Source organism: Haemaphysalis longicornis, unplaced genomic scaffold (assembly GCF_048455015.1).
Source record: "Haemaphysalis longicornis isolate Haplotype H1 unplaced genomic scaffold, Haemaphysalis longicornis Haplotype H1 scaffold_16, whole genome shotgun sequence".
Lineage (NCBI taxonomy): Eukaryota > Metazoa > Arthropoda > Arachnida > Ixodida > Ixodidae > Haemaphysalis > Haemaphysalis longicornis.
Window position 1 is genome coordinate 18341895 of NW_027526266.1, and position 16565 is coordinate 18358459.

Consider the following 16565-nt stretch of genomic DNA (forward strand, 5'->3'; position numbering starts at 1 on the left):
TGTGCGCCTGTGTTCTTCTTGTGAAGGAGCTGCTCCTTTACGGTGATATTGAGGAGACACCTGGGCCACTTGCCGAGGAAACCCTTGCCGAATAACGAACTACTCGTCGCAATGGCCGCTGTTTCGTCTAAGTTTGACTCAAAACAGGCTGATGTCATGCAGGCTTTAGGGGCCCTTATGCAACATCAGCACGAGATCACGCAAAAGCAATACATTTAGTGGCTAGAGGGACAACCGTTGAATCTTTATTTGAAACTATTTGAGCTCTACCTCCTTCATCGGACATTTTGCTTTGGTTTCCGATGCCGTGCGCATTGAAAACGCGGAGATAAATTCCCGAATAAACGATCTTGGGGATCGTTCAAACAGACACAACCTTTTATTTTCTGGAGTTCAGAACGGTCCTTACGAAAATTGGGCAGTATCAGAGGCTCATATTCTAAACCTTGTTTCTAAGCCCCTCAACGAAGTCCTTACTGAAGACGCCATTGCGGAAGCAAACAGGTTAGGCGCTGATGTTCCGAACAACACACGACCAATTATAGATACATGTTCGTCATTCAAGTATAAAGAGAAGATATTTTCCCAGAAATCTAATCTCAAAACAGCTGGCGTTCCGGTAAGCGAGGATATTTGCAGGGCCACACGACAACACCGAAAAAAAACTTAAGGAGTTTGGAAGAGCTAGCGGTCAAATTTATGTGCTGCGCGCAAATAAATTAGTAATTAACAAAAAGAAATACGTGCACTGCGCAGCTACTGATTTTGTATGTGACATCGACTCCGCCCGAAATGCGCCAGACCCAAACGAAGAAGAAAAAAGCACCCCGGTCTGGACCGCAACCCATCCTAGATTGCCACAAGTATTCTCTGAAGCTAAGAAGCAGCAAAACAATGTATCCGTTTTTACACAAATGCGCGCAGTGTGCTGAATAAACTCTACACAATGTGTTCAATAGTCGACTCGTGTTCTGCTGACATTTCAGTTATCACTGAAAGTTGGTTGTCTGCAAATATACAGAACAATGAAATTATATATTGTGAAAATGCATACACCATCTACCGATAAGACTGCGATTTTCGGTCGTGTGTAGGTGTGATGAATGCGGTCAATAATTTCCTCGTTTCGAATTATGTTGCTATTGCATCACCTTTGGAAGCTGTTTGTGCTTGTGGTATTCTTGCCGGCGGTAAATTGAATTTTGTGTCTGCTATCGTTCACCGGCTGCCTCGACATATTTTGGGAAGACATACATGACGTATTAAACAGGGTTAGGGCCAGATTTCTAATACGTACAGTGTTATTGTTTGGCGATTTAAACTTCCCAAACATTGAATGGCATAAGGACTATATTGCTGTTAGACAAAACACACCCGAGTCTACACATTTCTTAAACATTTGCCATGATTTCAACCTCGTCCGACTTCTTTATAGGCCTACGCGTACTACAGCCACAACCGCAGGCACTTAAGATCTTATCCTTACTAATGCAACTGACCTGGTTTCTCCTATCACGTACCTTTCTAGAATTAGTGGCGACTCTTTACATCATTTTGCCTTAATACCCAAATTCCTTCTAAAAAGCATACCGAAAACTTGTTGTTCCGTCTTCCATAGGTACCAGTAAAATACGAAAGTGAAATGTGCCCTAATAGGAGCATTTGAATGTTTGTTGGGCGTAGATGGGAACTTGCTCTTCGCTATTTATATTTCGTCGGTATTGCACTGTCATACGCATCAACGTTAGACACTGGATTACACGTGCTAGAGCATTGCGTAAATCTGACTGAAACCAGAGGCGCTCGCAAACCGTCCGTGTGAACAAAAGCAAACGGGTTGTCAACGAATCACCTGGTGAACACATGGTCCGCTGCAGCAAAAGGAGCAGCGGGCAGTACCACGAGCGCGACATCCGCAAGTCGGCTTCTCGCACCTTACGCTGTGCGTCCCCCGTACACGTAGGCGCTTAAGGCCCCTGTATTTTGCAAAGATAGCGCCGACCATTGTACAAAAAGGAGAGGAGAATATCCTCCTCGCCATCTACGTCTCTCCTCATCCCGTCGCCCTTTTGTGCCCCCTATTGGACCAGGCTCGACACGTGACCAATGACCTCCGATGACCCCACCGCGAGTTTCCCTTTCACCGGCAGCAACGCCATTAGGGAGCGTAGGACGACGGGCACGCATGTGCGCTGCACGTGAAGACAGACACAGGTACATCTTTTTCAAGGTGGTCTCGGCTGCATCGCGATACCGACTTGCTGTGCCGTTGGCTGCTTCGTAGCATTGCAAAAGGTGATCAGCTGTTGTTGTTCCAGGAGAGAAAAATGACGTTAAACGATGAGCGATATGGCTGCACTGCACCGAGAGAAAAAAGATTTTATTGTCACGTAGGAAGGATTTCCGAGTTAAGCAGTCACTACTAAACCTGACTAAACTCCTTCGTGTATACTTGTCTCTGGAAGTTCTTTAAATGAAAGTCAGGCTGATACTGACTTCCGGGTTAAATGAAAAAAAAAAAAACCAGCGTGAAGTTTCCATCGATGCTTTCTCACACGATTTAGTAGCAATGAAAGCACGATCGTGTCTAGCTCGCTAGCATTCGGTGAGGTGTTCGAAAATGCCCACGGTAATTACGCCAAAATCTTTCGCGGTCGCGATTTTTTTCCAGTTGGAAAAATTTGCAGCGGAAGAAATACGTTTCACCAGTGACCTCCTTTATAATATATTCTATTCGCTTGAACTCTATGTGGTCGATCTTTGTGTTCTGATATTGTATTTTAATTTACCCCATTTTTGTGCACTGTCATGACGAATGTAATGCATACGTGTGTAGTTATTATATAAGAGTGTAATGTTTTATAGTTTTTTTATGGGGTGGTTTTTGTGAACGTACTTGTCAGTGGTGAACACAGGAGTAGGGGTGGTTCATTCGCAGCTTGACCATAAGACATTATTTCCAAGATGTTTCAACCGTTCCTTCGGAACAGGGTCCTCAGTAGACGTGAGCGATGCAGCATACAAGATAGCTGTGATCCAAAAAATAATTCTCAGGCATTGATAACAGGGAATAGCACCGGCATACGAAAATATTAGCAATTTAACAAGGAAAAAGACCCTGTGTATGCTCTGCTGGGAACAAAATGTCCTATTTTTGGAAGAAGAACGTCAGCTTTAGTTGCCATAAAATAAGGACGATGGATAAGTCGCAAGTAAAACCACGATGCAGATGCGCGCGTGCACACGGGAACAAAAACATTTTTTTAGAAACTGAACGGGAAATAGAACCACGTGAGTGCATTTTGTGGCCTTAAAAAAATAAAGCTTGGCGTATGCAGGCAATAAAATTCCCTGCCGTGTAGCGTTTATAGACTGATGCAGCTTTTTTTTAAACGCGTCCACTAAACAGAACACCTTGTTTTGTTATATACATGGGGGAGTAATGAAAACTGCCTAGGAGTATGTTTGTGCCAGATCTATGCGGCGCCGATTCTGCTTTGAATTGAACATTTGCGTATGCAGTAAAAGTACTTTCCTCCCACTGAACGGTTTCAGCATTTTTTGAGCAAATTGTACACACACGACCAAGGCCGTGGCCAGGACTTTTTTCGGAAGGGTTTAAGGGGTATTGGAAGGGAGGAGTTTTGGTGAAAGGAACATTAGGTCCTGTTTATGCGCTGCCTGGAAAAAATTTCCAAAAAAAGTCCTAACCACCCCCCCTTCTCCCATCTCTTCTTGGATACGTCCCTGCACACAATTCAAGAGGTACGCGTGCATGTTCCCACTTTTAGTATGGTTCTGCGGTTATAACTCTGCTGGCGCTCATACCTTTTTGACGGGCCCTTCCGCACTTGTATGTATGTATGTATTTATTGTTCTTAGGAAAAGGAAGATCCACGAACAGGCGTAAATTGTCTCGCTTAGGGGGCGGACACCGGAACGCCCGCTGGTGTAGGGAGGGGGGGGGATAGGGCGAAAAGAATACATAGGAATAGGAGGATAGGGGAGAAGGTGGACATCTGTGAACTGAAAAAAAAAATGTATAAATGGTAGGTTTTTCATCTCCTGGAACGGTCCCAGATTTATTTGGTATCCCAGATTTAGATGGTATCGGCTCCGGTGAGATACCAGAAAAGGAGATTGTAATCGGCCGGCACGAGCGCGTAGTTGGTTGCCCTCAAAACGGGGCATGATAGCTAAGGCACTGACCAATCACAAACTGTTCTTCCTACACATTATCTGCGAACACCGTTAAGGATTTTGCGTCCAGAACTGTCGAGTTTTAAGCAAGCACTTCAACGCGCCGCCCATACGAAACGAAACGGTCCGGCGGCGCGCTCCGCGGGAATTGTTCACTAATGGCGGCCAAGAGTGACGGCCGAGGAGTAAACGGCGCGGGAAAGTGAGTTTGCTTAACCTTTGAAAAATACAGGGACCTTATGGGCGACCACATCGAGGCGCCAACTGTCGGCGCTCATTAGCGTTATGATGCACTACTTCGCTTCGCCTCTCCTGGGGGAAGCACCATCTCAAAGTAAGGATAGAAGGCGCGTTTGTCTTTCTACTCACGCGTCTGTTCTCTGCCAAGTTCAGTATTATGAGAGTAGTGGACATAACAAATCTATTTAGTGCAGTTACCGGGAGCTTGGTTAATTGGGGAAAGTCTCTAGGGTTTTGGCACGCGAACGGCAGTCAACACCCGGCACTTTTGCCAATGTCAGCTGGTTAACGACCCCAGTAAAGTACCTCGGTGCCTCTTCGCAGTTCTATAGGGACAGTGAGCCGTATTGGCGTGAACAAACCCAGGAGATTCGCGCAAAGCCGGATAAGTGGAAGGGGGGTTTTTTGTCAACATTTGCTAGGGCAACGGTGTGCAACTTGTTTTTCATTTGTAAATTGTGGTATGTAGTGCGGGTACTGCATTGCTCCGGTGCGAATGTGCAAAAGCTGCATCGGGTGTTGGCGGTTTTTGTGTGGGACTCAACCTGGTAGAGGTGCAGACGCACAAACCTGTTGGGGGACTGTGGCTGGAGCATTTATTTGTGCGCCAGCTGGTCAACAGATTTCTTTTCTTAAGGGATGTAAGAGACCCTTTTCTTCCAACAGTATGTCAACTAAGGCTGGGCAGGGTACTTCCTGACTGTGTTGTCACCACCGAGTACATGTCGGGGGGTATTTTTGGATTTTTGCAAGAAGTAGTTGGGAGTGTGAACTTTTTGAGTGCACGTTTCTCTAAAGTATATTTAGGCACATTGAAGCGGAAAACCCTGAACAATATTATTGTGGATGTTGTCTTCCCTGTGCCCTTGTACAGAGCTATGTACTGTGGAGGACCCGGCCAGGATGTGCTCAAAATTGTGAAAAGTATGCAAGTACAGCCTGGAGTAAATTCTTTTTTCTTTCGGCTACACACACGAACATTATCATTCCGGACTTGTATGGAAAAAAGGGGGCTTTTTGTGCCATGGGGGACAGATTGCTTTAGCTGCAAATCACCGGAGACGATAGACCACGTTTTTTTGCATTGTTGGGAGGGCGTATATTTTTGGGATGTTTTACAGAGGACACTTTGCAAAGACTTCCCGCTAAACCATCATGGCATACGGTATCTATCCGTAGACAAAGAGGATGGAATGCCTTAGGACTTAGTCATGGCGCTGGGCCTCCACAGCGTATGGCCCTCACGCACAGCAAGACTGTACAACGACGTAGATGCCCGTTCCGCAAAGCAGTACTTCAGAGAAAGTGTAGGTCGTTATGTGGAGGTAATTAAATCTCAAGAGGTCTCACCTGTGTGGCTGCCAAAGATACAGCAGCTTAGGTCATTGAAAGAGTTTTAAAGGACACCACTAGCCCTAAGTCGGTCCGCCTCACCAGGTTTGTGTCGTATATCATTTACGCTGTTGATCTGTGATGTGTTGTGAATTGTCGAATCCAGGCAATAAAGAAAAAAAAATGTTCAGAGCTCAGTCTGGAGCGTGTTTCGTGCATCCCAATCGCAGCACCAGAGTTCGTTGCTTGAATCCCGGCGCAGCCACTTCAATCAAAGTTTTTTCTGGCTACGTCATTTCTGCGAAGGATATGACGTCGTGGGATCTTGGTGGACCCGGGCCTAAAACACTTGCGTGTTAAAATTATACAATATTTTGCAGAGCCGACATTCCAAATATTTGGGAACGATCACTCGATGATAACTGGTCTTTTTTAAAACGCAAGTTGCTGCACTTAATGCAGTGCCACATGCCTAAAAGACGAGTTACTTCTAATCGCCGCTCCCCCTGGCTTAACGCAAAACTAAAGCGACTTGGAAACAAAAAGATACGGTTTTTAGTCGCGCCAAACTAACAAATCACCCGTATAAATTGTCTGCTTATCGTCAAATAGGTGCAGAATATAATAAGGCCACCACAAATGCTAAAAGGACACTTTTGACCTCGCGCTTCTCTCCCTTCTGAAAGACAACCCGAAAAAATTCTGGAGCCATATTACTTGGGCTTAAAATAGACAATTTACAATAAAGAGCCTAACAATGTGGTTGTTGCGCCTGAGAACAATTGTGTTCCTTTAACTAAGACGTTTGTCTCTTTTTTAATCGGTGGGTTCCCATCTGTTTCCCACAACTACAAAAAGTTTTGTTTCCCAAGGATGGAAACAATTAATATAGACTTGTGTGGTGTGAGTGAATTGATTTATAATTTTACAGTTTCCCCAACCACAGGTCCGGACATGATCAATTCCAAGATGTTGAAACGTACGGGATTGTTTACGTCCATAATCCTTGCTCTGATTTTTTGAACAATCTGACTTTTCTACACTGCAGAGCGATTGGAACATGGGAAGGGTGATTTGCGCTCATAAATGAGGCAATATTCTTTCGCTTGATAAATACTGCCCCATTTCTTTCACGTCAATTTCTTGCAAACATTTAAAGCACATCCTGCGGTCTTACTTTATTGAGGTTCTCGAGACAAACTCCTTTTTAATGTGTCGCAGCATGTTTTCAGATAGGGTGTTCTTTTTCGAAATCCAACTAATATCTCGTACCAATGATTTGTTTACTAACGCTGAGAAAGAGGCAGACACCGATTGCATAGTTCTCTACTTCCCTAAAGTACTCGACACCGCTTCTTGGGACCTATTAATTCTCAAAATGAGCCAGCTAACATTGATGAGGACGTTCTTTGATAAATCAGAGACCTCCTCTCAAACCGGACACAATATGTAACAGCTCATGATTACTTATCTGATATTTGTGCAGTTAAATCGGGAGTTCCGCAATGCTGCGTACTGGGACCCTCACTTTTTCTGATCTACATTAATAACCTTCCAGTTCGTGTTAAATTTTCTTCAATTAAGCCTTTTGCGGAAGATTGTGTAATCTACCATAAAATCACTAACCCAAGCGGCGTCCACAGGTTTTAAGAAGATCTTAACAACGTTTCTAACTGGTGTGATAAATGGCTGATGAGAATAAACGTTAAAAGTGCAAAACTGCCTTTAACTTAACTAGAAGCAGCAAATAACAAATTTAAAGCTTTATTTTCTTCATAACTGTCGTTTATTGCCTGTAACACGTACAAAAACTTTGGTCTGCATATCTTGAACAACCTAACCGGGAATGCGCATATTAACTATGTAACTAACAATGCTATTGGCATTCGTGGTTACCTGCGTTGCGGTTTAGCCCCTGCGCATAGCTAGCTAAAATTAACTTTGTACAAAACGCTAGTCGGTTCGAAGTTCGAGATCGCCTGCGCCGCAGGAGACCCTTCTCAAACTTTACTCGTCATAGCCTTGGAAGCAGTACAAAACCGAGCAAATCGATTTATTCCGTCAAAATATTCCCGACACGCCAGCGTAACAACGGAAAAAATATCCCTCCAGCTTTCCACTATTTCACTGCGTCGAAAATGTTATCGCATCTGCATATTTCATAAAATTTTCCACCACAAACCCATTCTGAAACAAGCACTTTTTACTTGTCCCTCGTACATATGTTCTCGATCTGACCACGTCCATAAAGTAGGTACACTGACATGCCGTGCGAGCATGTATCACGATTCCTCCATTCGTGCAACCAACAATGACTGGAAACATCTCGCTGCCTTTATCGTTGATTTACGTGATCCTGTTATATACAAGATTACTGTACAAAGTGCTTTCAATTGACAATCGACAATGTGCTTTTTTCTGTACGTACCACCTTTATACCACTCGTTTCTCTAAAGCCTCCGGGCCTCAAATAAAAATAATAAATAAATAATAAATAAATAAAATAATAAATAAATAAATAAATAAATAAATAAATAAATAAATAAACATATAAAACAGGTTTTAGGCCACGCCGAATAAATATGCAAGGATTACTACCACCAAACAGCTTCGCTGTAAAAACCACGTACGACACAAAAATGTACATTAGCTCTACCGGTTTCTTTACTCATAATTTTCGTTGACTCGTTGATCTAATATTTGTTTTTCTGAAACATATGAGTACTTCAGCGTTGCTGGCTATTATAGGTAGTAAAAAAAGGCGAGGACTAATGAGCCAAAAAAAGGTTGTGGATCGAAAGCACTAAACTTTCAATTAGGCGAAAATGCGGCATACGTATCGCCGGTGCCTAAGCTGGTCCTAAAAATGACAGAGAACACACAGAGAAAAGACGAACCGTAGGTATGTCGGTGGGGCAATGTCTGGAGCCTGAGCTCTAAACTGGGTGACTCCAACAGTCACACAACGCGCTATCGGTGATACTTGGCTTGAGAAAACAGGAGGTATACCGGTGAACGCTTCGTGTTCAAATACGTATGTCAGTGACATGATGTAAGGCGCACGGCCGTAATTTGAGCGAGCTGGTTAGATAAGTAGTAAAGTCCTTGACTCTTACAGATAATATATCGGCTTACGAGGACAAAGAAAAAAATTAAGAAATCATTATCCCTCCCGGGAAGCTCCAACACTCCTAAACATAAAAATAAATAAATGAAACAGAGCAAAACACACAGAGAAAGAGAGTTAGGACTGCTTAAAGTTGGTTTATCAAGAGGCGCAAATGGTATTTGAATCTCTGCACTATTAAAGTTTAGTGGCCAGTGTATCCCATTCTGTTGCGGCGCTGTCTTCGTCATGAGAGGGAATTATCTGTTACATAAAATCTATCTTTCGTAACTGTTGTGGTGCCCAGCAGTAGTTAGGGAATTAGCTGCAGTCTTAAGCTGCCTCCTTCCTGTAAGTGCGGCATTCTCACATTTCCTGGAATGAAATGACGTTTCAGACAATGCTACCAATACAATACTTTACGCCCACGCCTGACTTTGTGCCCTCATATATGTGGCATCGTCTGAACTATGTAAAAGTGTAGAATAGTGAGAAAGCACGCAGTCGGCATGCATTTAAGCTCGGTCGTGTTCAAAACAATATATTTTCACCACTTGCTATTTCGCCACTGGGTCACCGTAAGTGGGTAAGCATATGCGTGCATTTCCGAGTTTAGGACTGAAACACTGGCGAACAAAGACGTCCAGTGATATGATGAAGAAAATGGACAGAATAAAACTGTATTTAGGTGGGAGAACACGCAAGGCAGGTGTAAAGACAGCCTATCCCGCGTCCAAATTCCCCGATTGAGGCATCAGAGCAACTCTTCATTTTTGAAGCTACCTTTGTGGCTTTTGTAGCACTTAGTGGCTCATTTAGGACGTGCCTCTTGCACATGCGTTCTACCGGAAAAATATACATAGCTTGCAACCGCAGCAATAACAGAAAACCTAATCAACAATAGTAAAATTTAGCTGTACCCGATTTCCAGACTTCTGACTCCGCAGTTCCGGCTAAAGTACAACAATGGCACTTACACAAAATATAGCGCCGCTACTGCAACAAACATTACGCGGCAGGAGCTGGAAGCGCTCATTGTTGCAGCAAATACGGGTATCAGCTGGAATAAAAATCTTACATCTTAAGATGCAAATTCGAGCACTTTTATACTCTGCCTTACCAGCGTTGAAATCGGTCAAGTCGGACATATTTTTTTTTAGCAAAAGGATTTGACGTTCATGTTAGGTTCATAAAGCATTGACTTTTCAATCGGGGGTGAGCCATTTATTGGCGTTTTAAATTCAACCCTACAGTGTTTACAGAAAAAGGATTTAAAAAAATTGGTACGTTGGTTACTGAGGTGATGAACTTTATATTTTATTTGTAACATGCAGTCCACAAGTATTTATTATACAACCAGTCTTTGCCACATGACAAGAGATGGGTTTTATATATTCTGTTTCAGTCATCCTCCTTTGAGAGATTGGAAATTGTTGTCTTCTTAAGAAGCCGAGGGACGATTTACATTGTGCTTAACATGTGATATTAACACGGCGTAACTACTGCATTCGACACACCGTGAATACTGCCTTCGACACCGCGTAAATACGGCATTCGACACCGCTTCTTGGGACCTATTAATTCTCAAACTGAGCCAGCTAACATTGATGAGGACGTTCTTTGATAAATCAGAGACATCCTCTCAAACCGGACACAATATGTAACAGCTCATAATTACTTATCTGATATTTGTGCAGTTAAATCGGGAGTTCCGCAATGCTGCGTACTGGGACCCTCGCTTTTTCTGATCTACATTAATAACCTTCCAGTTCGTGTTAAATTTTCTTCACTTAAGCCTTTTGCGGAAGATTGTGTAATCTACCATAAAATCACTAACCCAAGCGGCGTCCACAGGTTTTAAGAAGATCTTAACAACCTTTCTAACTGGTGTGATAAATGGCTGATGAGAATAAACGTTAAAAGTGCAAAACTGCCTTTAACTTAAGTAGAAGCAACCAATAACAAATTTCAAGCTTTATTTTCTTAATAACTGTGGTTTATTGCCTGTTAACACGTACAAAATCTTTGTTCTGCATATCTTGAACAACCTAACCGGGAATGCGCATATTGACTATGTAACTAACAATGCTAATTGCATTCGTGGTTACCTGCCTTGCGGTTTAGCCCCTGCGCATAGCTAGCTAAAATTAACTTTGTACAAAACGCTAGTCGGTTCGAAGTTCGAGATCGCCTGCGCCGAAGGAGACCCTTCTCAAACTTTACTCGTCATAGCCTTGGAAGCAGTACAAAACCCAGCAAATCCCTTTATTCTGTCAAATTATTCCCGACACGCCAGCGTAACAACGGAAAAAATATCCCTCCAGCTTTCTACTATTTCACTGCGCCGAAAATGTTATCGCATCTGCATACTTCATAAAATTTTCCACCCCAAACCCATTCTGAATCAAGCACTTTTTACTCGTCCCTCGTACATATGTTCTCGATCTGACCACGTCTATAAAGTAGGTACACTGACAAGCCGTGCGAACATGTATTACGATTCCTCCATTCGTGCAACCAACAATGACTGGAAACACCTCCCTGCCTTTATCGTTGATTTACGTGATCCTGTTAGATACAAGATTACTGTACAAAGTGCTCTCAATTGACAATCGACAATGTGCTTTTTTCTGTACGTACCACCTTTATACCACTCGTTTCTCTAAAGCCTCCGGGCCTCAAATAAATAAACAATAAATAAATAAAAAAATAAAAATAAAAAAAATAAATAAATAAATAAATAAATAAATAAAACAGATTTTCGGCCACGCCGAATAAATATGCAAGGATTACAACCACCAAACAGCTTCGCTGTAAAAACCACGTACGACACAAAAATGTACATTAGCTCTACCGGTTTCTTTACTCATAATTTCGGTTGACTCATTGATCTGTTATTTGTTTTTCTGAAACATATGAGTACTTCAGCGTTGCTGGCTATTATAGGCAGCAAAAAAAGCCGAGGACTAATGAGCCAAAAAAAGGTCGTGGATCGAAAGCACTAAACTTCCCGTTAGGCGAAAATGCGGCATGCGTATCGGCGGTGCGTAAGCATGGTCCTAAAACTGACAGAGAACACACAGAGAAAAGACGAACCGTAGGTATGTCGGTGGGGCAATGTCTGGAGCCTGAGTTCTAAACTGGGCGACTCCAACAGTCACACAACGCCCTATCGGTGATACTTGGTTTGAGAAAACAGGAGGTATACCGGTGAACGCTTCGTGTTCAAATACGTATGTTAGGGACATGATGTAAGGCGCACGGCCGTAATTTGAGCGAGCTGGTTAGATAAGTAGTAAAGTCCTTGACTCTTACAGATAATATATCGGCTTACGAGGACAAAGAAAAAAATTAAGAAATCATTATCCCTCCCGGGAAGCTCCAACACCCCTAAACATAAAAATAAATAAATGAAACAGAGCAAAACACACAGAGAAAGAGAGTTAGGACTGCCTAAAGTTGGTTTATCAAGAGGCGCAAATGGTATTTGAATCTCTGCACTATTAAAGTTTAGTGGCCAGTGTATCCCATTCTGTTGCGGCGCTGTCTTCGTCATGAGAGGGAATTATCTGTTACATAAAATCTATCTTTCGTAACTGTTGTGGTGCCCAGCAGTAGTTAGGGAATTTGCTGCAGTCCTAAGCTGCCTCCTTCCTGTAAGTGCGGCATTCTCACATTTCCTGGAATGAAATGACGTTTCAGACAATGCTACCAATACAATACTTTACGCCCACGCCTGACTTTGTGCCCTCATATATGTGGCATCGTCTGAACTATGTAAAAGTGTAGAATAGTGAGAAAGCACGCAGTCGGCATGCATTTAAGCTCGGTCGTGTTCAAAACAATATATTTTCACCACTTGCTATTTCTCCACTGGGTCACCGTAAGTGGGTAAGCATATGCGTGCATTTCCGAGTTTAGGACTGAAACACTGGCGAACAAAGACGTCCAGTGATATGATGAAGAAAATGGACAGAATAAAACTATATTTAGGCGGGAGAACACGCAAGGCAGATGTAAAGGCACCCTATCCCGCCTCCGAATTCCCCGACTAAGGCATCAGAGAAACTCTTCATTTTTGAAGCTACCTTTGTTGCTTTTGTAGCACTTAGTGGCTCATTTAGGACCTGCCTCTTGCTCATGCGTTCTACCGGAAAAATATACATAGCTTGCAACCGCAGCAATAACAGAAAACCTAATCAGCAATAGTAAAATTTAGCTCTACCCCATTTCCAGACTTCTGACTCCGCAGTTCAGGCTAAAGTACAACAATGGCACTTACACAAAATATAACGCCGCTACTGCAACAAACATTAGGCGGCAGGAGCTGGAAGTGCTCATTGTTGCACCAAATACGGGTATCAGCTGGAATAAAAATCTTACATCTTAAGATGCAAATTCTAGCACTTATATACTCTGCCTTACCAGCGTTTAAATCGGTCAAGTTGGACATAGTTTTGTTTTAGCAAAAGGCTTTCACGTTCATGTCAGGTTCATAAGGCATTGACTTTTCAATCGGGGCTCAGCCATTTATTGGCGTTTTAAATTCAACCCTACAGTTTTTACAGAAAAAGGATTTAAAAAAATTGGTACGTTGGTTACTGAGGTGATGAACTTTATATTTTATTTGTAACATGCCGTCCACAACTTTTTATTATAACCAGTCTTTGCCACATGACAAGAGATGGGTTTTATATATTCTGTTTCAGTCATCCTCCTTTGAGAGATTGGAAATTGTTGTCTCCTTAAGAAGCCGAGGGACGATTTACATTGTGCTTAACATGTGATATTAACACGGCGTAACTACTGCATTCGACACAGCGTAAATACTGCATTCGACACCGCGTAAATACTGCATTCGACACCGCTTCTTGGGACCAATTAATTCTCAAACTGAGGCAGCTAATATTTATGAGGACGTTCTTGGATAAATCTGAGACTGCCTCTCAAACCGGACACAATATGTAACAGCTCATGATTACTTATCTGATATTTGTGCAGTTAAATCGGGAGTTTCGCAAGGCTGCGTACTGGGACCCTCACTTTTTCTGGTCTACATTAATAACCTTCCAGTTCGTGTTAAATTTTCTTCAATTAAGCCTTTTGCGGAAGATTGTGTAATCTACCATAAAATCACTAACCCAAGCGGCGTCCACAGGTTTTAAGAAGATCTTAACAACGTTTCTAACTGGTGTGATAAATGGCTGATGAGAATAAACGTTAAAAGTGCAAAACTGCCTTTAACTTAACTAGAAGCAGCAAATAACAAATTTAAAGCTTTATTTTCTTCATAACTGTCGTTTATTGCCTGTTAACACGTACAAAAACTTTGGTCTGCATATCTTGAACAACCTAACCGGGAATGCGCATATTGACTATGTAACTAACAATGCTAATTGCATTCGTGGTTACCTGCGTTGCGGTTTAGCCCCTGCGCATAGCTAGCTAAAATTAACTTTGTACAAAACGCTAGTCGGTTCGAAGTTCGAGATCGCCTGCGCCGCAGGAGACCCTTTTCAAACTTTACTCGTCATAGCCTTGGAAGCAGTACAAAACCGAGAAAATTGCTTTATTCTGTCAAATTATTCCCGACAGGCCAGCGTAACAACGGAAAAAATATCCCTCCAGCTTTCTGCTATTTCACTGCGTCGAAAATGTTATCGCATCTGCATATTTCATAAAATTTTCCACCACAAACCCATTCCGAAACAAGCACTTTTTACTCGTCCCTCGTACATATGTTCTCGATCTGACCACGTCCATAAAGTCGGTACACTGACAAGCCGTGCGAGCATGTATCACGATTCCTCCATTCGTGCAACCAACAATGACTGGAAACATCTCGCTGCCTTTATCGTTGATTTACGTGATCCTGTTAGATACAAGATGACTGTACAAAGTGCTCTCAATTGACAATCGACAATGTGCTTTTTTCTGTACGTACCGCCTTTATACCACTCGTTTCTGTGAAGCCTCCGGGCCTCAAATAAAAAAATAAAAAAATTAATAAATAAATAAATAAATAAATAAAACAGGTTTTCGGCCACGCCGAATAAATACGCAAGGATTACTACCACCAAACAGCTTCGCTGTAAAAACCACGTAAGACACAAAAATGTACATTAGCTCTACCGGTTTGTTTACTCATAATTTTCGTTGACTCGTTGATCTATAATTTGTTTTTCTGAATCATATGAGTAGTTCAACGTTGCTGGCTATTATAGGTAGAAAAAAAAGCCGAGGACTAATGAGCCAAAAAAAGGTTGTGGATCGAAAGCACTAAACTTCCCATTAGGCGAAAATGCGGCATGCGTATCGGCGGTGCCTAAGCATGGTCCTAAAAATGACAGAGAACACACAGAGAAAAGACGAACCGTAGGTATGTCGGTGGGGCAATGTCTGGAGCCTGAGCTCTAAACTGGGCGACTCCAACAGTCACACAACTCTCTATCGGTGATACTTGGCTTGAGAAAACAGGAGGTATACCGGTGAACGCTTCTTGTTCAAATACGTATGTTAGGGACATGATGTAAGGCGCACGGCCGTAATTTGAGCGAGCTGGTTCGATAAGTAGTAAAGTCCTTGACTCTTACAGATAATATATCGGCTTACGAGGACAAAGAAAAAAATTAAGAAATCATTGTCCCTCCCGGGAAGCTCCAACAATCCTAAACATAAAAATAAATAAATGAAACAGAGCAAAACACACAGAGAAAGACAGTTAGGACTGCTTAAAGTTGGTATATCAAGAGGCGCACATGGTATTTGAATCTCTGCACACCCAAACTTTAGCGGCCAGTGTATCCCATTCTGTTGCGGCGCTGTCTTCGTCCCGAGAGGGATATATCTGCTACATAAAATCTATCTTTCGTAACTGTTGTGGTGCCCAGCAGTAGTTAGGGAATTAGCTGCAGTCTTAAGCTGCCTCCTTCCTGTAAGTGCGGCACTCTCAGATTTCCTGGAATGAAATGACGTTTCAGACAATGCTACCCATACAATGCTTTACGCACACGCCTGACTTTGTGCCCACATATAAGTGGCATCGTCTGAACTATGGAAAAGTGTAGAATAACTAGAAAGCTTGCAGTCGGCAAGCATTTAGGCTCGGTCGTGTTGAAAACAACATATTTTCACGACTTGCTATTTCTCCACTGGGTCACCGTAAGTGGGTAAGCATATTCGTGCATTTCGGAGTTTAGGACTGAAACGCTGGCGAAAAAAGACGTCCAGTGATATGATGCAGAAAGTTGACAGAATAAAACTATATTTAGGCGAACGAACACGCAAGGCAGGTGTAAAGACAGCCTATCCCGCCTCCAAATTCCCCGATTAAGGCATCAGAGAAACTCTTAATTTTTGAAGCTACCTTTGTGGCTTTTGTAGCACTTAGTGGCTCATTTAGGACGTGCTTCTTGCTCATGCGGAGTACCGGAAAATTATTACATAGCTTGAATCCACAGCAATAACAGAAAACCTAATTAACAATAGTAAAATTTAGCTCTTCCCGATTTCCAGACTTCCGACTTCTCAGTGCAGGCGAAAGTACAACGATGACACTTACACAAAATATAGCGCAGCTACTGCAACAAACATTAGGCGGCAGGAGCTGGAAGCGCTCATTGTTGCAGCAAATACGGGCATCAGCTGGAGTAAAAATCTTACATCTTGAGATGCAAATTCTAGCACT